Here is a 22,749-nt window from a genome sequence, read left to right on the forward strand (position 1 = left end):
TTGCTTTTGGAGGCTTCACTTTTGCAATTCCTGATTTTAATGCTGCAACCTTAACCTTGTATTAACATAGCGAAGTCAATGGGACTACATACATGCTTGAAGTTAGGTATGTGCTTAAGTTCTTTGCTGAAGTAAGACCTCAACAGGCAAAGCATCAACAGTGCTGGTGACATATGAGGATCAACACGGTGGGTATTTTTATTATCTTCAAAGTTTGCATATGGCTTAGCTTTCTTGGTGGTTGGATTGTTATAAATCATTAATTGAAACAAATAAGTTCTATTTCACCAACTAAACAGGGAACTGAACTGAAGCTGCAATTTTTTTTAGACTGGTTTGTTCCATATAGTTCAAATCTCAAGCTGATACAGATCCACAATAAATAGAGTGTAAATGGTTAAATGTACCAGAAAGAAAAATTAACTTGAAGACAAGTTTAGCTAGAGTTGGTAGAGGGACCATCCCATTTTCCAAACCACATCAGTATATCACATGGTCTTTTGGGAGCTTACAAAGTTCCAATATGGTTTAGTATGTGCAGGTTGACTGCATAGTGCTCCAAAACATTTCAAGACAGTCTATGTAATCAGTGTTTCACCAATGAACAGCTTGCATTCTTGCTGCTTCATCATAAGTACCCTTTTCAAAATTATATTTGTACATGAATCTGACTAAATTCTTAGCTACAAGACTCATTTTGCAAAGGCACTAATTAATGGCCTATACATGGAAGGGAGGTGGGATGGAATAGGATGGCACTGTGCATTATTCTGTTGGCAAGGACATCATTCTAGTAATTAATGTTGGTGTCTTCTTTTTAAAATGGATTAAGCTATATGGACAATTCATACTTTGTTCTGCTGACTATTTAACTTATTCTAGGGTCTCTCATCTGCTTGAGAGTCGTGTTGTCTGTCACTGGTAGTGCAGTATGGTCCTTCATTTCCAAGTAGGGTTCAATTTTGTATCAGTAAGGGATGTACAATATATACTGTATTTGACTTAAATATGCATCACAGACTTTGGCTTTCTGATTAGCTGTCTGAATCTGCAGAAACAAACAGGAGAATATTTAAGCTTCTAATTCCTTTCTGAGCTCTCACTAAAGGGATCATCACCTCCCATGCAGATGTCCAAAGGAAGGGCGACTAATGAAAAGCTCCCATTTTGGCACCATTAAGTCAGCCGGATACCACTTCCTTCTCACTCTCCCCCCGCATCAGTCAGGTAACTACCCTGCATAATTTCCCAGCTAAACCATGTCCATTCCCCCCACCCCGCCCCAGGAACTATAGTGGTGAGTGAAGATTGGGCTTTGGGTTTAACTTGGTGGGGAAAACCTGCTATTTTCTCTTATACAAGAGTGGATCCACTTCACCAATAGGAATTGGGAGACTGAGAAGCCCTCAGAAAGGGATTCTGAGTCTCTGTCTATTTATACCATTCTCCTCATCCTGGTATCTATGCATCTAAATTCTGAGATTCCAGTGTTAATGCCCTGCACACATCAAGGCTATGACATTTCCTCGTTTTATTCTTTGGGTTTAGAGCAGAAACTAGCAAAGCAATTGTCTAATTCAGGTGACAGGATGATAAACTTTAGGAAGAAAATTAGGGCACACATCTAGGACCATTTTGACCATACTGGGAAATACAAGGGAGCACTTGGTACCCGCCATCTTGCCAGTTGAGGTAGTGACCATCAAGAAGGACACCTTCCTGGAAAGAATAGCTATTGGAATGAAGTGAATTTATTCAATAGGAGGGTGACCAAACATTTTAAGAATGTTTTTAATGCTCCATGGGTGATTCAATATATTCTTACATTTCCACTAACTCAGAGATTTCTTCATTGACAAAGAAGTGCGTAGAAGGTGGAGATGGGGAGTTTTTCCTTGGACTTACCTTGGACTTGACCATATTTCTACTTTGAGATGAGCAGAAACTGCCTTGGGACCATAAGACCAGATCTTAGACCATGGTACCAGATCTTGACATGATACCATGAGGACAAATAAATTCTTAAGCACCATCTCCTGATTTTTCCATTCTGTCCAGGGATGGTGAAAAGATGAGTCATTTGAGAGTGTTGGAGGCCCCTAGCTGTTATAGGTTTTGATCTCTTTTCTGTACTGACAGTCAAGGCCAGAGCTAGAAACAACTTCTGAATGAAACCACCTAGGATTGATGGTTCATGCCTTTATCACAATTGAAAGGACCTATTTGTCTTGGATGGCTGCAGTCCAATTCTGTAGGAACAGAGAAATCTGACTACCCAGTCAGACCTTTTGAGGAGGGAGAGCAGACACTGTCAATATGAAGACTTCTCTACAAACCTATTCTAGATGTACTTGGAAAAATGTGAAGCATTCATGAACCTCCCAGCCCAAATCTCTTGAAGTGAGAGGCTGAGGGAGATGTGGCCCCTTCTGGCAGGGATTATCATCCTTAAGGGCTGTGTCCAGCTGGTCCTCCCAAAAGCTAGAGCCATTAAGGGAATAACCAGTCTCTTAACTTAGTTCAAAAAATCTCCCAAACAATGGATGAAGCCAAATGACCCTTCAGTCTACTATTGATGAAACAATTCAAATATCTGAAAACCTAAGAGGGTCCTAGGGACCCTCATTCAGAGACATAATAGCTGTGAGGGATGGAGGACCTACCTAATCTGAAGGTCCTACCTAATCTGAAGCATTCATTCCATACAAGTGCCTTCAGATGTACAGAAGGAACTGTCAACAGAAGAGTCTAATTGTGCTGCTGCTAACCCAATGTTTCTACAGAAGGTTTCCTCTGTCTTCCTGTGCTTCCACAGGCCAGGCAAAAGAAGCCAGCAAGCATAGACTGAACTGTGCCAGTTCCAAAGGTGACCATTCCACTCTCTCGTCTTTCTCTCCCTAGATTCCTTGATGGGACTCAAGTTGAGGGTAAATCCTAATAAGAGTTCTAGCAAAGGCCATGAAAACCAACTGCCCAGAATGAGAGAGGCTGCCTGGCCTGTGTTTCTTCATCAAGGGAGGAGAAAAACTGGGGCGGAAGAAAGAATACAGTCTAGATGGGTGAAGGGTGCCAAATCAGGAGCTTTGTATCAGTTGCCCTGCCACTTGAAATCTGTGTTGGAAGCCCAACAGTCTGTGTCACCAGCAAGCTGGGCATAGTTTAGTACAGCGAGCCACAGCTGACCATGGCAGCATAGCTGACCATAGTTTAGAACAGTGAAAACTCAGAGCAGCAGACTGGCCAACAGAGTCTGTCAGTAGAGGTCAGAATATACATATGCCTGATTTGTGCACATTTCTGCTGTTCCAGAGCTCTCACTTATACAGCCTGTAAGAAGCACAAAGTCACCAAGCTTTATGCTCTTATTTAGTGACTGGTTTATCTGTTTATTAGACAAGTCAGAATTTTCTAGCTTTGACAGAACAAGAATAGCAGAATAGATACCGCTAACATATTTGAGTGTTCAAGTCACTTTGATACAACATATTAAACTAGGCTATGGATTTCTAAGGTGCTTTAGCTGTATGACAGTTGTCACCCAGCAACAGTGAGTCTTAAATAAGGAAATCATGTCATAAAAGTTTAAGGGATGAAAAATGTTGAACTAGAAGATACCGCTCTGAATTGAAAGGAGGCTGTCCCCTCCCACTCTCGATTTACACAAAGCCAGATGAATGAGGTGGGCAAAGAGTCTGACAGAAGATTAGTTAAATTGTCTATGTGATACAGACTGGACATCATGGGAGTTGAGACCTGGGAAGTGGAGCTGAATCACCTAGAGAACATAATGAAAAACCCATCCTTGAAAAATAATCATGGTGAAAAATAATCATCATTGTATGTCAATGAGTATTTTCAACCATGAGCCACAGCTATCATTTTGTGAGGATGGGAACTAAGAATAGTTCATGGCGATGGAAGAAGAAACGGTTACTTACTGTAACTGTGGTTCTTCGAGATGTGATGCAGATGTGTATTCCACTTAGGTATGCACGCACGCACGCAGCACTGGAGAAATATGCCTAGCAAGGCCTGTAAAGGGGCAGCACTCGCGCCTCATGGCCATAGCCCCTTCCCTGGCTACATGAACCAGTGCCATCCCACCCCTCCATTAGTTCCTTCACACTGAATACTGGGACACAAAGCTCTGATGCAGAGGGGATGGAGGATGGGTTGTGGAATGCACATCTGCATCACATCTCGAAGAACCACAGATACAGTAAGTAACCGTTTCATCTTCTTTGAGTAGATGCATTCCACTCAGGCGACTCACAAACCGTACCCCTCCCTGCCAGGAGGTGGGGCTCCGAGTCTACCTAAATAAGGACTGCAGAACCGCTCTTCCAAAGCTTGTATCTACCCTGGAAGGTGCAGTTATGGAGTAATGGTTCATGAATGTATGTATGAAACGTCACTGAGGAACACTATGGATGTTGCTTGCGCCCTTGTGCAATGAGCTTGCACATGCTGCATGGGCATAGCCAAGGTTATTTCGTCTGAGTGCAGGAGGTTATCCATTTGGTTATCATCTGCAAAGAGACCGCTTGACACTTCATGTGGTCTACATATGATACAAACAAATGAGGTGAAACACAAAAAACAGTTTAGTCCTGTCCAGATAAAAGACTAGACATTGCCTGACATCTAGGGTATGGAGATGTCGCTCCTCCAGAGATGAAAGTGGCTTAGGAAAAAACATTGGTAAATACGCTGCCTATGTTCAAATGAAACCAAAAGATCACTTTACACACACAAAAATTGGGTGTGGTTGTAAGGTCACCTTGTCTTTGGAGTACTGTGTATAAGCAGGCTCCGTCATCAGAGCCTGCAACTCACACTTGCTCCTTGTGGGTGTTATCACTACCAGGAAAGCAGTTTTCTGACACAAGAGCGGAAAGGGGCAAGATGCTAGGGGCTCGAATGGAGGACCAATCAGAGCCACTAGGACCATGTTTAGGTCCCAGAGGGGAACTGCTCTCAGACTGGAGGATTTAGATGAAGAAGCCCTTTTTAACAATCTTGTTACCATGGCATTGGAGAAGACTGTTCTTCCCTGAACAGGGGGATGAAATGCCAGTATTGCTGCCAGATGCATTTTTAATGAACTAATTGCAAGCCCCAGTGACTGAAGATGTATTAGCTACTCCAAGATGTCCTGGATAGAAGCCAGCATTGGTTGGATTCTGCAGGCTAATGACCACACCGAAAAACACGTCCATTTTGCTGAATAGGCTATTCTGGTAGAGGACTTTCTACTGTTGAGAAGGACTTGTTGGACATCCACCAAACACCTTTCTTCCTCCTCATTCAACCATGCAGCAGCCACGCTGTGAGATGCAGGGAACTGAGCATGGGATGCAAGTGCAGCTGTGATTCTGAGTGAATAAATTGGGGTGGAGAGGAAGCAGTATGGAAGGCTGAATAGACAGCATGAAAAGGTCAGAGAACCAGCACTGTCTCAGTCACGTCGGAGCAATGAGAATGAGCTTGGTTTGATCCGCCTTGATCTTCAGGAAGATCAGTTTATCTGACAGTACCAACATTGAGGGCAGTGAAAGCCACCACAGAAACATATGCGGTGTCAACTGCAGCTGTGCCAAGGAGAATCCCCATACTGAGGTCTGCCATACTGATCTCAGTACCAGCCCAGCTTCTTCAACCTGTGGAAGGGGAACACTGGGTGTGGTGTCAACAGACACCAGGGTTCAGTGGATCATTCAAACAAAGGGGTTATAGTTGATGCAGCTCTGGCGAAGTCCTGGACCAAAGGAGAAGATGGGATCAAAAGGCCGAGGTCTGTAGATGCCTGCCGTCGACATGGAAACAATCAGTACAGGCATCTCCCTCATTGGTATCAGACTCAATGGATTCCCAAAGTCCAGAACCAGAGTCAACAGTACAGGGTTTCTAACCTCCCTACTCGATACCAGAGAAGGGTTAGAGTTATCCACACCATCCCACAAGCTGTCACCAACTTTGTGCTGGTCCACGCTTTTCCTAAGGGGAGGTAGAAGAGTTACCTCGAGACCTAGAGCATTTTCAATTGCTCTGAATATCGCATAACACTTCTTGGCATGAGTCTTGCCAAGACACAGCAAGCACTGCGTGTGGGGATCGCTGTTGGGGTTTGCTCCCCCATAGAAAGGACAATGTTCAAACCCTGGTGAGGGCATCACTGAGGGAAACAAACTACAACAACTAAAATACAGGGTACAACTAACCATATACAACAAGAAAAATGTAAACTAGTTGAGAGGTTGTGAGGCTAAGATCACACAGAGCTCCAACTCCAGCCACGGGCTGTAAGAAGGAACTGAGAGAGGGTCAGGCTGGTGCAATCTTACATAGCTAGGGGAGGGCTATGGCCACAAGGCACAAGCGTCACACCTCTACGAGTACTGCTAGGCAAATTTCTCTGTCTCCAGTGCACTAAGCGCATGCACACCTAAGTGGACTACACAGCTGCATCTTCAAAAAAATAAATAAATAAATAACATCGTTAATTCAGGAGTTGCTATCATAAAATTTGGTTTTAGCTCCTTCAGAGTATACGTGGCTTTTTTGCCTCACAGCGGTGCAAAGGTGCCATATTGAGGGCCAAAGATCTTGCTCATAAAGTACATAGAGTACAGAAATTTAAGTGATGGACAGTTCACTAAAAATGTAATGTTTAATTCTAACTTGGTGCCATTTTCTTCACAGCAGTATAAAACGGAGCACGTTGAATAAGAAACAGACTAGCAGTTCTAGCACCACTTTTATCAACTTCAGTTTCTGGGAGGGAAGCTTCATGGCAGCCGGATGCAACTTGGTAAACTAAGAGTCAGCCAAGAGTGGAAAGAAAAATCTACAATGTATTTAGCCATTTGAGTTCCATAGCTACAAAGGAGGTGATCTGGGTCCAGTCTCAGATCCTTTTCTATCCAAAGCACTCTCCTAGCAACAAAAGAATTGAAAAATTAAGAGAATAAATACTAATGAATATAGTTTTGCAGGCTTAGAGTAGACTAAGCTCCCCGGCATTTATGAAACAGCATAAATGTCTGGAAATAGCAACGGTATTTTGGGTTGAAAATGAGTTCTGTACTAAAGATCTGCTTTTCACCGCGGTCATTAACATGGTTCATGTAATCAAAAGAATCAAATACATGCAGTAAGCTTTTATCACATAGGTTACTTATAAACAAATGTTAGCAAAAAAATTAGGTACTCAGCAGAGGCTTCACTTTCATAACTACTCTGTTTTCTTGCACATCACTGTTGACATATATATTATTACTAGTAGTAGTTAAAGGTGTTCCAGCCTATTTTGTCTGGGAAGATTGTATTGGCAGGGTCTGAGTATTGTGGGACACCTTACTTCATATTTGGTACAGCACAAGCTTTGTACAAATAGGTGAATAAAGGGCATGGTGGTAGCCTTTATTCATAAGCACAATGCTGTTAGTAGCTCCCGATTTAATGTTCTGTTTGTGTTTCATTATTATAGCTTATTTTATGGAAGCAGCTTTACTTTGGAGTAAGATATGTTCAAAAAGCGACTTCCAGCTGACAGGAGCTTAGCTCAGCTGCAACTGGCTGAGCCACGGGAAGATTCCCTTTTGGCTTGCTGGTAAAGCAGCTGCCTATGGGCCACAAAGATCCCAGTTTCAATCACAGCTGGTAAAATGTGTAGGGCACACACTGTGCTTATCCAGCTTCAGGAGGGGAGATTTTGCCAATTGCTCACTTTCACGTCAATTTCTAGGTACCAGTTGGCAGCCACAACATGTACACTCGTAACTTAGGGCCAGACCGCAGCTGTCCCTTAAGTAATAAGTAAAAAAGTCCCACAGTGGACAGGAATAAGGTGGCCAGTCAATTGCAGGACGTGCTCCTTCCTCACTCCCAACAATCCACAGAGCAGAGCCAGGGCACAGGGAGGAAGATGGTGCATCAGCTGAGGGATGTGACAGTCAGCAAAGTCCCTACTTATGCAGTATTTCTTGCAACTGCCTGAATGCAGGGCGGTGCCTCAACAGCACAAGGAGGAGGTAATATTGGTGGAAATAGGGAGGGAAGTCTCACAAGTTAAAAACTAAAGTCAACATGGAAGTCTCCCAGTTTTACATAAAAGAGTAACAGGCAAATTTTTACACAAAATCTCAACTAGCTCATTCAAAAGCAGAAACCTGTTCACAAGCATTACAACAGAATTCGCTGCATGCTCTGGAGGGACAAAATGGCCAAAGAACAAGCACTTACTAACCCTCACTGACCTAGCCAACTTGAACCTAATTAACCATTGATTTTCCAAATGTTGCCATCTCTTCTGTGAGCAAATTGTTAATAAGCAGAGAGGGAAATTCTTAATTTTGTTTGTATCCAAAATTATACACAAAATTTTCCAGGAAATGTTTTGTTATCGATATTGGGCATTCAGGCTTCAAAATTAGCATAGCATAGGTTAGTTAAAAACTTTTATTGGAAACTTTTGTTAGCTGTCAGTCAGTGTGGAGCAGAGGGTAGGGTATGGTTGTGTAGATTTTTCTAACGAACCTGTGCTATCCAGACTTCAAAATCAAAGAGAAAGACTGTAATTGGGATCTCTGCATTCTGTCTAGACATTGCTTTGGGTATTCAACATGTTGTTAGCATATGTGTCCTTAGTTTGCTTTTAGGAATGTCAGGAAAACAAATGTAAGGAAGTGCCCATAATGGCCTTCAGTGATGTAGCTAGATCCGCAACTGCAGGTAGGGGGTTGCTCTTCTCAAGGAGAGCGGGGCCATATATCAATAAGGTCAATACGTAATTTGATCTCCCCATATTAGACCCCAACCCTACACACCCTAAGTCTTGCAAATATCTTTATTCATGAGAAATCTCATCGTTCTCACAGGAATAAGGTGTGCAGGATTGGGCTCTAAAGCTGGGATTCTCTTTGCAAACAGATAAATATTTGTATATCAGTACTCTGTGATGTTACCTGAATATTATCTGTGTACATACTGTATGTAACATATTTTGCCAGTAAGACTTTGCTTTGCCAGTTCTTGGATCCACAGTAAGCTGCATTATTCCTTCCTTTCTTAGCTCTATTAGTCCACAAAAGCAAAACCATAGTCTGCTCTGATATTAAAAGTAAATAAGTGATGCATGGGGACTTAATAATAATATTACTAAGCACTTATGCAGCACTTTATATATTCAGAGTGCTGTACAAACATTAACTAATTAATCCTCACAATAACCTGCAAGGTATGTAAGTACTTTCTAAATTAGGGCCAAATCTGCTGCTAGCAGAAGCAGCTGCATCTCTGCTGACTTCAACAAGAGTTACACTCACACCAGCAGAGGATTTGGTCCTTGGAAAAAAAATAGAAGTGGTTAAGGGCCCTGGGACATACCATGAGTCACAGGCATAGCTGGATAGCTGGGATTAGAATTCACAAGTTCCTGACTCCCTCTCTCCTTCTCATTACTCCATCTAGGCCATGCTGATTTAACCATTTAACTCCAGGACATATTAAGTTTTCTGCAGTTAAATTAAATTGTGTCGCATTGAAAAGGTACTCCTAAGTTTACTTTAAAAGATGAAAATGAAAGGGAAATTCCAGTGAAAGAAGAACAATATTTTCCTATGGTACCAAAACTTAAGCTTACTTAATATATATTGAATTTATCTTATTTGATTTACAGCCCTCACTATCTACACACAGGGTGCTAGTTAGAAAGTTCTAACAAATACAGACACGTAACATGGGGAATGTTCTGATGTACAAGGATAAAAAAGAGTCTATAAGAGACCTTTTTTATATATACAAATTACACAGTGTGAGCAATTATTACTAAGAGTCTACCAGGCTTTAAAAAAAAAGAAAAAGGAAAATACAGGAATGGTGCAAACAATAGAGCAATGACTGCATGTATTAAAGGTACTAGTGAGTATTTAAAGGGTGATGGCTGCACTCAGAGGTTAAAAACAAGACATGGATGAGGTTAAATCGCCCATGAACCAAAAAGCAATTCCAGATCAGGCCTTTGTAATATAGTTTAGAATATTCTGGGAAGATAGGGTAGGGGTTAATAAGTTGGAGCAAAAGGAAACAGGAAAAAAAGCCTTTCTAGCTGGTGACCTCCAAAGTATGAGATGCACCAAGGGAGGATCTAATCAGTCTTAAAAGGGATACACTTTTCATGATAGAAAGTGTAGTGAACATACAGAAAATAGAACAAAACCCAAGAAGAATAGCTGATACAGTTTTAAATGATTGTGGTTAATGATGGGCTTAGCAGGTTCAGAAAGTTCATGTAGCACTGAAGAGAAAGGTTCCTTTCTACCTACAGGTAAGTTTTATCTACCCAACTTCCTCCATCCCTGAGTAACAGCTCAGCACTCTATTCTCTCAAATGTGCCTTTTTCATGAGCAATAGTCCCAGGAGAGACAGCAGAGAAAATGTTGGCCTCAAGTACTCAAGAGTTAAGTCTGGCATTTTTAAAATACCTGCGGGTAGTCTGGTGAATCACGTATCCCACATTCACCCATCTCTAATGATGATTATTATGCACCAACAGCTGTCTACAGTTCAATGGCTGAGAATCTAATTGATCTCATTATCTCCCCCTATATAAGGTGAAGTGTGTCCTCACTCTGTGAGTGTATGGATCCCAGGCTGATAAAGGCCCCTGTATGGAAGGCCTGACAACAGAAAATTCAGTTGTACTATTAGTTTGTTTTCAGCTGGTCCAAATTCACAGAAACAAACATGTTGTAATAAACCATGTAACCCACTACAATGTGGCTTTTGTCTTGTGAGTATCATACTGAATAGCTTAGATATCATTCATATGAATATTAATTCTGCAATAAAAAGCAAGAGACTGAAATATTAGTTATGCATTCTTTTGTTACTTAGTTTTTAATTATTATTATTATTGCTATTATGTCCAATTTCCCCTCACCTCCCTCACCCTGACAGCCTCCACTTCAGTGCCCTATCTCAGGCAGTTAGCTTCTTCTGGAACCAACAACAATGTTACTTAATTAACCCTCTGGCAGGGTATGGTATAGTATATAAATGGTGCTGCTTCCTCCCCTACAAGTCTGTGTACATCATTTCTGTCAAATTCTACTATATAGCCTGGGATCCAGATCACCTTTCTGAACTTGAATCGCCTCTATAATAGTGCTAGATACTGCTGTCTCCTTGTTGTGTATTGTTCTCCCTGTGTCAGACTTAACTGAAAAATTTATATATGGGGGGGAGGTGAGCATGTGCACACAAGAGTGTATGTGCATGTGTGTATGTATTTTGAATTTGAAATGTTATAATACCAAAAATAAAAAGTCAGGATATTTGCAGAAACAGAAGGCCTGATTCTCCTCCCACTTATCATGGTGTAACTCCATTGTCTTCAATAAAGTTATTCCTGATTTATACCAGTATGAAAAAAGAATCTATCCCAACAAAAATTACCTCCTCTGCAGCTATGCTTATGGCAAATCTTTCTTGTTTTTTAAAAAAATACTTCTGTTCATTTGCTACTCTACTACAGATATATTTTTAACATAAAAACACTATATTTAATTGGTTATGGATCTCAGTTCTTTTAGCACTACTGGAAATCACACAAAAACACATTAGTACAGCGCAATTAGTGCAATGGCAGTAAACAACTAAGGCACTATTAAGCTGTGGGTGATTAAATAGTATTACTTCTTTATTTTTTTATGATATTAGACTTAAAGATGGAGTAGACTTTAAACAAATATTCCCATTAGCATTAATATATAATATGAATAGCAGGTGTCTTCAACTTTTTCTTAAGGAAGGATTTAATCAAGATACTTCACTCTATAGAAAGCTGCCCCCCCTCCTTTTTTTTTTTTTGCTCCTTTATATAGTCTGTTGCACTATTTCTTAGCTTGATATACCCAGACATTTAAACCATGATATTATTTAACTGGAGTTATGGAGTCATACACGGTTTCCTACAGAAAATACCCATATCTATACCAGTATAGAACAAAGAGCTACCAAACTCCCGAACTAATAAGAAATTATTTACCGTATATCTTTGCAAAGAATAAATCAAGCACTATTTGACAAATTTACTACAATGAGGTATAACAAACATTATGATAAGTTAGCTTGAATGGCAGTAACCTTCAGACAACATAAAAGAAGAGAATATGACCCAAGGACAGAACCCTTGTGGTATACCTTTTTAATCTGCCTAGCCCTCACAATCTCTCTGGACTCTGTACTTGTTTATAGATCATCCTCATGGTCTGGCACATCTTTTCCTCAGCATCTGATTAAGTTAACAATGTGCTGCTATTTGCATGCAGATTTGCCAGGCCTTTCTCTACAGCTGCTCCCAAAGACTTGGTCTTTCTCTGTAATGTGATAGCACAGCAGTCAGTAAATGCAATCTTTGTCAAACCCAGGTGTGCTCTTGATTTGGTTCTCATTCGTTCCAAGCAATTTTTCTTTCTGTAGCATTTATAAGGCTCTATTATAGTATAGCCACATCTGGAGCTAAAATTCTTCTATTAATTATATACTTTTACCACTATGAAGAAAAATTTGAAGAGAGATACTAACATTTATTTTTGTTCTTATTCTTTTTTTTAATGACAGAGTGCATTTTATAGCTGCTGATTTTTTAAAGAGCCATTCCTGATTTTTTTCTTTCCATAAATAAAAGTAATAATAATATATGAAATCTAAATAATCACATTATCAAATAATAGCAGCATAAAGTATCAGGCTAAATGTTTTGTGTAACTTTTTATACCTTGCATATAAATACAATGTTACAATAATATATCTGACTGCCTCATTACAGAGTTATATTCTATTTGAGTTAAAAAATGATGGGAGGGGTATTTTAAAAAAAAATCCTCACTCCATTCCCTAGTGGACACTGGTTCACATCACAGAATCACCAAACAATTTGTTCCCTCCACAGTCAAAAAAGCAGAACCAAATTTGATCAGCATGGTGACTTAAATGCTGCATTTTCTTTGTGCAAAGAGGGTAATTTTTCAAGATCAAGTTTGAAGTAGATTAGTGTAGAAATATGAGCTAAACCTTCACTCTTATCATCCGAGTATGGATAAAGGATGTATTCACCCAAGAGCACTGCAAGTTATTTTCTAAGAAATATTTTTCCTCATCTTATTTTGAACACCAAGATCATCACAATGCAGTAATAAATGGAGGCTGGCAAACAGCTTTGACAACTGAATATCCACTGTGTAAATGTATGCTTAAAAGAAAATGCTAGAAATCATATTACTTAATTCAAAATCTAATTTATGCTCCAAAAGGTAAGTTTCCAAGGTAAATACTTCCAATAGAAGGGGTAAGTGTGCTTATTGATTTCAGAGGTGTTACAGAGAAATTCAAGCCACTTAAAAGCTGAATGAAGGCCCATCTATCAAATCTCCATCACATAACCAACTCCAGCTTCTGACAAATAAAGTTTAACATGGACATAGTAGGTTGGGATCCTGACTTTACTGAAAACTCTCCAAAAAGTGGATAAGAATGTTATACCTTCTCACCTTTTTCTTAATTATTTCTCTTATTTGACATGATTATTTGACGTGCTTGCATCAAAATAAGATACAAGTCCCACGCCAGTGCAATAGTATTCATTAATGCACTGTAGACTATTCTCTCAACTTCCCCCCCCCAAAAAAAATATACCCCTTTTTTATTTTCTAGACCTTAATTTTATGAATTAGCTTTCACCACAAAAATGTATATGATATACCAATATAGTTCTTTATGGAGGATTTTTTTAACATTCTATTTAGGATTAAGATTTTATTTTTAACTGGATTATTTACAGCACATTTACTGCCTGAATCATTCATCTCAAATGATTATGTTGCCCTTAAATATATTTGGGGGGGAGAGGGGCAAATGAAAGTGAGACAGATGCTGTATCACCAGATTACATCACAGGTTACCAAGAAAAAAAAAAGAAGAAGAAAAGGGAAAGTATATTTTGCTTCTATAGTATGCTATTTTAGTGGTGATGGTTTGACTTTTGGCCCACACACATATGCCAATGGCAAGACTAACTCTAGGGACTAACAAAAACGAATGTGTGTTCACAGCTGTACAGTACACCAATACAGATTACATGTTTTCAGTGTTGCGGCCACAACAGAATGCTAATTAACATACTGGAGTGATGAGAACGGCTGTAAGGGCCTTATTGTTCCATTATTTCATGCAGCCCAGCTGCCTTTGTTTATGTCACTTATCCTCTCGTGCCACAGGTTTTTACTCCAAAAATACTATCCCAATACAACGTTAATATTTAAAAAACAAAGAGGTGGCAGATTGTCATTTTTGTGTCAGTCTCAAACTGCAGAACTGTTAAGCTGTTCTGGTTCGGTATTTAGAAATAATTTAACAGCCATATTCAGACACTGCCTGCATTCTAACATAATGGCTGAATACTTGAACCAAGCAAATGCATAACTATCCTGACATCACTTATGAGATTTAGATTGGTCAGTTAATGGAAGTCTTTACCAGAATCAATACCATAACAGCTTCTTGAAATGAACGTGATTTTTTACACAGAGTGCTGCGAACAATAAGTACAGAAATATACTACCTTTGTATACAGCACAAAAGAACTGGGATTTGAAATTAAGAAGCAATTACAGGTTTTTGCAAAGTAATGTTACAGTTGATTATTAAAAATAAACACAGACAAAATCAGTGCTTAATAATAAATATCTGGACAGTATTAATATTCCACGAGCCTATTATTCCTCTTTTCCTACTTCTTTTTAACAGATGTTTTACCTGCTGGCTTGGTTAACATGTTGCTGATAAGTATTAATATTGATGATTGTTGCAACAATGGTTAAATATTGCAGCAAACAACTTTTTTTTTTTATAAAAGACATATAGCTCCATCTGACTGTAAGTAATATTCGTTATGTCTGCTGCCTTAATTTCTTTGATTGATTTGTGGAGAAAAATGATGTTAACTACTATTATTATTCGTATTACAGTGGTGTCTAGATGTCTCAGTTAGGACTGGGCTTCACTGTGGCGAGGCACAGAACAACCTCCCTATATGAGACAGTCCCTGTCCTGGACAACTTACAACTTAAGACCCTGGACCTGCAAAACAACTTAGCCACGTGAGTAGCTTTACTCATGCAAATAGCCCCACTGAGTTCAGTGGGACTACTCACCTGATTAAGGTTACTCACATGTGTATCTATTTTCAGGACCGGGCACAAATTTGAGGCAAGATGCACCAAGTGAGTGTAATAAACATATGGAAAGAATCAGATAGAGAAGATGAGAGTAGCAGTGAGACAGAGTTACCAGGTTCATTAGTTTGATATAAATGAAAAGGAAATATTAATGATAGAGATTGCCAAACAATGTATTTCACCAGTAACCAGTAGCATGGTACAATAATTTGCAATCGCTGAACTGAACTTGGCTAAAGACCAAAATATTTATGATGCATTTCTTCCAATCCCCACCCAAAAAAATAAACAAACAAAAAATAAACAAAAACAAAAAAAGCTCCAAACACACAGTTTTATTTTAGATTGACACATGGTATAATAGTTAGAAAAATACCCAAAATTGTAAAATATACTGAGTTTACAAAGAATCATAAATTAAGTTAGAGAAAGCCTTCCCAAAAAGTATAATTTCACTAATCAAAGAGACACTGTAGTGCATGGTGAAGTACACTAAAATCCTGACAACATCCAATTGAGTGAGCAAGTCATAGATGCTTTTTAATGAGTTTAACTGGTAATCTCAGATAAATGTGGAACTGCTTGAAGTGTCTGTCTTATATAAGGCAATAATGAGAGGATTTAATGCTTTCTATAACCCATCCTGTTTATAACAGTGAACATGCCACAGGTGTGTTAGAATCTAATATATAGTAGTTTCTCAGCTATGACCATTCCCCTACTGTGGACACAACATAGATTTTTTTAATTGGATCCAGGAGCTAGCTCAATTATCCAGCTGCTCAGTGTTTAAGCCCCCAGCTAGTTTATATACCAATAATAATAAACTTTCTATAATAGCAATTCAGACGATTACAGGGTATTTTCTCTTCAACGGAAAGTGGATCACTTTTTTACAACTATGTTCACTGAAGAAATGCTGGGATTGGTTCCCCCCTAAAAATTGCTGAAGAATTACGGAAGAGATACAGGCAAATAATATTCAATTTCTTGCATACATCTTCTGCCATGGGAGAATCTCCTTATCTTATTGTACAGACAGACAATAATAACATAAATCATCTTTTATAACTCAGTGGGGGAGAGGTGCTGGCTTTCTTTTTAATGCTTATTTTCCAAGCCAAAGCAACCTTCACTCACACTCACTTACTGGGGTAGTGATAGTACCATCCTGATAAATATTTGCATGCTACAATCTCATGTATGAACTGAAATGGATATTCACAGTCTGAAACTGTTTCCCTATGGATAACACATTCATGCATTTGTTGTTTTAAACAACAGTTTTTTGCAGGCATTACTGGAATAAAAAAATAAAATAATATAATCTCTCAACATTGTAAGTGGTAGAAATAATGCTAATACTTCAAAATATATAGGGTGAAATCTGGGCTCCATTGACATTAATGGTAAAACTCTGGTTTACTTCAATGGGGCCCAGATTTCACCTGCTGTTCCAACAGATTTTAAGCAAAAAAATTTTTTTTTGTTTCTAACTTAAATTTACAAAAACGCTTTTGAAATTTACCTTCATATAGTTGGAACGTAAACTGACAGACCTTAATAGCAACAAGGTACTAAAACACTAATAAACAGATTATGGATCACATAAATGGATATCTGTATAGCTGCCAGGCATAATGCATAGGTGACTTCATGTGAAAATCATAAGGTAAGTATTGCAGTGAGCATGTACGCACGGACAGCTAGAGGAATAGAATTTGGTCACACTTAAAAATAAATATCCTAAGTGTACTTAACTAACCATTTAATTTAGAATTATTCAGACAGACAGACAGAATCACTTTTAAGTCGGTATTCACTCAAGCCTAAGAGTTGTGTAATACTGGGCCCATTCCTGTGTGGAAGCTCATGGGAGTTTTGCCAAAGAACTCAGACTGAACTCAGATATGCATCTCCATACAGTCTTACTGGAACTATGTCAATCTTGACTGATTCAAACTCTGCCTCCCTAGCAGACTCACTCCATAAATATATTTTTCAAAGTAACCCCCCCAAAAAAGAAGTTTCCCCCCAGCTTCTTTTCAACCACAAAACCCTCAGAAAGCAACCAGCATAACAGCCTGAAACTCACCCCTTCCAGACTAGGTAACTCAGACACAATATAACCATTACAAAGTTATTCATGCTTGTTCCATGGACCAGATTATCCCTTACCACAAAAAACCCATCGGAAAGCCCAAAAGGGAGGAAATATCCAAGAGGATTCCCCCGTGGCTATTCAGTCGCATCATACAATTGACTGTGGTGCATTATTTGGCTCTAACAGACAAGACTGAAGATCACCAGAGATCCACGAAGAATGTCATGGTCATTCTCACAGAGGCCCCATGCCTTAACTCCAGCTCTGACATACATAGCAGCATTACCCAATTGGAGCCATGCTACCAGGGATCTTCCCCTGGCTGCACCAACCCCTGGACTCCAAGGAGAGGCTCCAGGGTAACACAGTACACCCTTAGGCTGCATTACCTTTTCCTGGGATTCTCAGTAGGCCAGAAGATGGATGAGGTTCAACCTGGCCCAACACTGCCCCTAACTCATTTACCCCATGGCCTGGCCTACCAGGTCTCCACTCCTTCCCCCCATGTTGACCTCAGTCTCTATGAAGAGGTCTCCACAGTGCTCTTGTATAGGGAGACCATGTTATGGAGGAGACTGAGGACTGGGCCCTTCTCCAAGTGGGAGAGGAGAGCTCTCCACATGGAGAGTCCGCTCCAGAGAAGACACTGGGGGACAAGCTGACCCCATGTTGGAGATACAAGAAAGCTAGAGGTCTGGATTTGCTGTATTTGAGCTCCTTAATGTAAAAGGTAGGATTCTCAGACTGGAGTATGGCTTTGCTTAGAACTTCCTTCAGAAACCCAAACCCAAGTGAAACTCTGCGCAGGCTCATAATGCATGCATGAACCTGAGCAGACTTATTGTTGCCACAGCAAAGTATATGAAACTCAGGGGTAAAGGGCCAAAGGGATTTAGGTGCTTAACTACCACTTATGTGCCTAAATCCAAAATTTGGATCCTCAAAACCCCTGCTCGGCTGCCACCTAACCCTGTAGGTGACTAAAGTCCTTTAGGTACCTAAAAATCTGCCACCAGGCATGCACACACCTGCCTCAGCCTGGGTACCTGGGCACCCAGCTCATGCCTAGCTCCAAAGGAATCATCAAATTAGACATTGCCCTGCCTGCATCACCTCCAGAGCCCTAGCTGGTAGGCAAACTCAGAAGCCTCCTAACAGATTGGCCCATACAAAACACCTTTTCCCTTCCCCCCACCATAACTTGTAGCATAGTGGTCAGGGCACTCATCCAGGATGTCCAAGGCTCAAGTTCAATTTCTCACTCTGCCTTACATGCAGAAAGGATTTGAACTCCCAGCACTCAAGAAAGTGTCCTAACCAATGGACTGGAATATTCTGGGGCCGGTCTTTCCCAGTCTGTCATACTGAATCTGTCCTACTTTTTAAAAATAATATTCACTGGAACATAAATAATTAAAAAATTAATCAGAACAGGGACTTGAACTTGGGTCTCCTATATTCCAGAGAAGTGCGCTAACCAGTGGCCTAAGAATTACAAGGCAGGGGACTGTCACCACTATCACTATCTCTTCTTCCTCCTCCTCATTTTTGTGAGAAAGGGCTTAGGTACCTAACTCCCTTTGGTGGGGCTTACGCATTTTCTATTGACTTGCTTAGGTGGCTTCTCACTTAACTTGGTGGTGTTTTGTGGATTCCATACTTCAGCACCTAACTCTCCGCATGCATTGTACAGCAGAAACTGGGCAACTAACTCTTGGGGCTGTGGATTCCGTTAGCTGGCAGCGCACCTAAACATTAGGTGTTGCAACACTGACCAAGTCTCCTTAATGGATTAAGCCCTCAGGGGTCTCAGTTTCAGATGAGTTTCACTTAATCTTTGGGTTCAAGAAACCTAAAATTCAGGAGCTTTAAACCACAGAAGGAAGGAAAGTTTGGAAAAGTTTGACATGACTCATGAAAAGCACATTATTGAATTCCACGTGGCTCTAGTTCAACCACTGATGTCTAAAGTCATTTTCCCACTGGCCAACTGAGCCTTTTCCAATGCTCACAACACACCCAAAGCATGCACGAATAGTCAACTAATATACATTGTATTATGGTTTATTACTACATTATGCCATTAGATTTCTTCAGTGTGTCACTTGAGGGACATTCTGAACTAAAACATTTTGAATTGGACTGATTTTGAGACTGCCATGCATGCACAAAAGTGTTACTTTAAACTTCAAATAGGTTCACTAATCAACTGATATTAGCATAAACTATGTTATTCAATATAAAACTATAAGCCCTCGTTTGAAACACTTAAGTCTAGGAACCAATCATGCCATGCTTACAGAGGCAAAACTCCCACTGAATCATCAAAGTCCTTTATTTAAAGAGCAACAAATAATAAGAAATAATAATAATTACAGCAAAAACTGCTTAGTATTTATATAGCGCTGTGTATGAAAAAAGTGCTGAACAGACATTAACTAATTAGTCGTCACAACACCCATGTGGGGCAGATAAGTATAATTATCCACATGCTACAAATGGAAAATAGACACCGTGAGGTTACCTGCCTTGCCTAGACACACATGAGATGAAATTCAACTAATGCAAATTCATCCAAAGTGCTTCATAGAAACCCAAGAGCACAATAGTTCATTCTGTACCCTCTGAGCCTTCAGGAGGTGAACATGTGTCACAGAGGGAAGCACTGAGCACTGGTCAGGAGTAGATCACTGAATCCATACTTACACAGATCTTGTGGCTGCAAACCCTGAATAAGAGGCAGGGAACGACAGTGGCTGATACTGCAGCGCACAGATAGCTATATGTAGCCTGGTTATTTGACCACTATGCCTTTCTCCATTGTCACTCACAATGTGTTACTAGTGGAGCTAGGACTAGAACTCTTAGTCCTGTACTCGGTCCACACTGCTTCAAACACACACCTCAACCATGCAAGTGTCAAGTGAAATATTTTAGGGTCTCAGATTATTTGATTGTGCTATTTTTTCAGATTGGCTAGGTTGCTTGTCCACAGCCTAACTTTGTATAAGATCCATTTCTGAGCCTTGGGCAATGTTTCACACTGTCAACGTGAGCCAAAAATGTCACCTGATCTCATGAAACTGCCTGCCTAAGTTTGCATATCCAAGGGGCTTGGGTAATTTATATAAGGTGCGGTTGAACCCATACTAACAATCATCATAATTTGCCAATCAGAACCAGTATTCATTTACTTTGGAAAAAAAATAGTCTGGATTCAACAGCTACTGCACTGTGGCCTAGTAGGGTAGGGAGGCTTCTTTTCCAAAAGACAATGTTGCATCTTATCTGGCAGGATCATTGCCAGGGCCGGCTCCAGGCACCAGCTGAGCAAGCTGGTCCTTGGGGTGGCAGATTATTCGAGGAGACGTTCTGCCCAATCCTAGGGCAGCACGGCCGTGTTTTTTGGTTTTTGTTCTTGTTCTGCTCCGGCCGCCCGATAGGGGGCAGTGGCGCGGAGAACCAGAGCGCTCTGCAGGGCAGTCCTCTTCCTTCCCTCCCCGCCAACCGGAGCGGAGCCCTCGCGGCAGGCGGCAGCACAGCGGGAGGGGTTGTGTGCTAGCGCCCCTGCTGTAGCCCTGGCAGCCCCCTTCTCTCTCTCTCCCCTGCCCGCTCCCTTCCACCACCCCCAGCCGGTCCCCCTGCACCTGCGCTCCGGCTGCGCCGCAGGTTTTGTTTTTTTGCTTTGCCGTTCTGGCCGCCCCGGTTTTTTTTTTTGGCTTGGGGCGGCCAAAAAGCCAGAGCCGGCCCTGATCATTGCTAAGCGGATGTGGTAAAGAAAAGAAATTCTGTGTGAGGATACTAAGAAAAGCACCATTGCATTCTTTATCAATTATGCAAATTACAATCTCAACTGGTGGCATCAGCCCCTGGGTCTGATTTTCAGAGGTGCTGAGCATCTCAACTTCCAGTCAAGTCAGCTGGAGTCGAGGGTGCTCAGTAGCTCTGAAAAATCTGTGGCGAGGTGAATGTTTTAGTGTGTGCCTAGATACGGACAAGGGGGCACCCAAATTCAATACAAATCCAGTAGAATGTGGAGAGCTAGAATGCACTATTCTGCTCAGTGGCAATTATGTCAGGGTAAAAGGACCAATAGTAAATCAAAGTCTTGTTTAAAATTAATGTCCTTCAAAACAAAGAGGTCTGGAGGCATAACAGTGCTGCTAGTGGCCCCTACAAAGAGTCTAGATTCAGTGAAACCCAAACAAAAGCTTTAGAGATGGGCAAATAGTCTAAAACCTTTGCCATTCATATTCATTCATATTTTCAATAATTTTGTATTATGTTGCCCTTTTGATTTGGACCTGTTAATATTCCAGCAAACCATCTTTGCTAGCTTGAACACTTATGAAAAGTGAATTGTGAGCACCAGTACCTGAATATTTGCCAAAAGTGTATTTTGAATTGTATATTGTCTTGGCAATTAACAGAGGTGTTGGTTAGTTTAACGGGCTGGTAGTATTTGCTTGAACCACACCACCCCATTAGCAGGTGTGGATCCTGCTGGGAAAGGGTTACATTGGTCCCAGTGAAATGGGCGGGACATAATCCCCACAGAATATATGGAGTTTAGAATGGCTTTCTAGAGAGAGTGAGGGTGAAATCATGGCACCACTAAAGTCAATGGGAGGTGATGTCCAAGCTATACCGCAGATTCACACCCTAGCTTACAGTGCAGTAACCTGCTTTACAGAAAAGCCCTAAAATGCAACCCTGAGAAGCAGCCAAGGCTATGGAGAAGGCCTGAGCTGATCTTTATGTTATTTCTTTTCTTTGTTAATGAAGCCAAACCCCGAGAAGGGGGATGAGTTTTTGAGTCTATGTAACATATGGATTTTCCTTGAGAATAAGTTCGGTTAGGCATCTGCTTCCAGTTACATACATCAGTCACTCGGGAAATTGAAATAATATCACGTGACTACTGTAACTAACCAACATTGTGAATATTCACAAATTATTTGCCATGCAAACAATTAGCAGACCAAGCATTACTGGGTGAAGATTGCAAACAATTTCAAACAATAAAAAAAATGAGAAAATACCTATCTGCTCACAGATAATTTCTGAATAAAATAAATTATTCTCCAAACTTACATATTTTGGATCTATTTTGGACAAATTGGAGAGAGTCCAAAGGAAGGCAACGAAAATTATTAGGAGGCTGGGGTACATGACTTACGAGGAGACGCTGAGGGAACTGGGGTTATTTAGTCTGCAGAAGAGAAGAGTGAGGGTGGATTTGATAGCAGCCTTCAACTACCTGAAGCAGGGTTCTAAAGAGGATGGAGCTCGGCTGTTCTCAGTGGTGGCAGATGACAGAACAAGAAGCAATGGTCTCAAGTTGCAGTGAGGGAGGTCTAGGTTGAATATTAGGAAACACTATTTCACTAGGAGGGTGGTGAAGC

General features: G+C 40.5%; 1 protein-coding gene across 4 annotated transcripts in view; it reads right to left on the minus strand.

Moving 5' to 3' along the window:
* ZNF536 (zinc finger protein 536) overlaps nt 1-22,749 on the minus strand; it is a 417,852-nt gene that overhangs the window by 261,081 nt on the left and 134,022 nt on the right. The gene's annotated exons all lie outside the window — the stretch shown is intronic.

The sequence above is a fragment of the Trachemys scripta genome, chromosome 13 (genome assembly GCF_013100865.1).
Source record: "Trachemys scripta elegans isolate TJP31775 chromosome 13, CAS_Tse_1.0, whole genome shotgun sequence".
Lineage (NCBI taxonomy): Eukaryota > Metazoa > Chordata > Testudines > Emydidae > Trachemys > Trachemys scripta.